This window comes from Oratosquilla oratoria, chromosome 23 (assembly GCF_046742065.1).
Source record: "Oratosquilla oratoria isolate Oo_2021 chromosome 23, ASM4674206v1, whole genome shotgun sequence".
NCBI classification, from domain to species: domain Eukaryota; kingdom Metazoa; phylum Arthropoda; class Malacostraca; order Stomatopoda; family Squillidae; genus Oratosquilla; species Oratosquilla oratoria.
Genome location: NC_134799.1, coordinates 45578642 through 45580091, shown reverse-complemented (window position 1 = coordinate 45580091; position 1450 = coordinate 45578642).

The following is a 1450-nucleotide window of genomic DNA, read 5'->3' as shown; positions in this document are numbered from 1 at the left end:
GCCATCTCATCCAGCCACATGGAGAGGGCATATCGGGAGGGTAGGGAAAAGGGAGGTCTAGGAGGGGGAGGAGTGGGGATACCAAAGAGAATTATGTAGCATCGGTGAACCATAAATATATTGTATCCACTCATTTGGTTCATTCTTTGCTCCCATTTATTGCATATGCAGAGGTTGTAATGATGAAGATTCAATATATGTTGACTTTTCGATCTGGATATATCCATCGCCTACCCTGACTCCCGTGTCTTCCTGATCAAGGATCTAAAGGACGATTCTTTTTTTATCTGTCCTTCTATGGCAATAGTAACTTCCACCATTACTTGGTTATCTCACTGTAAGTAGTAACGCCGAAAGTGGGAGATAGATGGATGAAGACACAAAGTACGAGAGAGAGAGAGAGAGAGAGAGAGAGAGAGAGAGAGAGAGAGAGAGAGAGAGAGAGAGAGAGAGAGAGAGAGAGAGAAAAAGACAGACAGACAGATAAAATACGATAAGGCAAAAAGTAAAAAAGACAAGACAGACAAACAGATAAACAGTGACAGAGAAAGAGAAAAAGACTGACAGATAGAAAGACAAAATACGAAAATACAAAACGTAAAGAAGACAAGAAGACAGACAGACTGACAAACAGACAGATAAACAGTGACAGACATAGAGAGAGAGAGATAGATAGACAGACAGACAGACAGACAGATAGAGAAAGACAGAGAGACAGAGTGAGTGAGAGGTTGATGGGGGGGCTGAGCTTGGAGGGGGGGGGAGATGCCCCCTGCTGTGGGCGTCCGCCATCCCGTTACGCGGCGGTGTCATCAAGTCCAGCGGCACCATTATCATCATCATCACCAGAATTTGTTATTGTGCCCACTTTTTGCGTTCCCTCGCCCACGCAAGAGGTAGCCAGTGGAGGAGCTCACACAATCTCACAACACATCCAAGAGAACAAGGGACCCGTTTCCTGGTAATCATGATTTACTCTCAGCTTATTCTGAAGAATTCTTCCACGCCGGAGCGCTTCGTGTCAACAAAAGCGCCTGCCTCCTGCCTCCCTGGCGCCAAATACTGCAGAGTAAGCCGTCAAGGACACATGAACACAACACTGTCAACAAGCAAATGATATTATCGTTGTTCTGATTCTGATTAATTTCGTCACTTGATCCAGCATCGGGTTTTCAAGTCACTTACTCAGTCACACACACACACACACACACACACGCACACACACACACACACACACACACACACACACACACACACACACACACACACACACAGACACACACACACACACGCGCGCGCGCGCAGACACAGCCACGCAGACAGAGAGACAGACAGAGAGACAATAGACAGTCAGATATGGACTGATAGACATGGACAGACAGACAGACAAATAGATACAGATGGCAGAAAGGCAGATTTGTAGACATACATACACAAGCATACATACTTG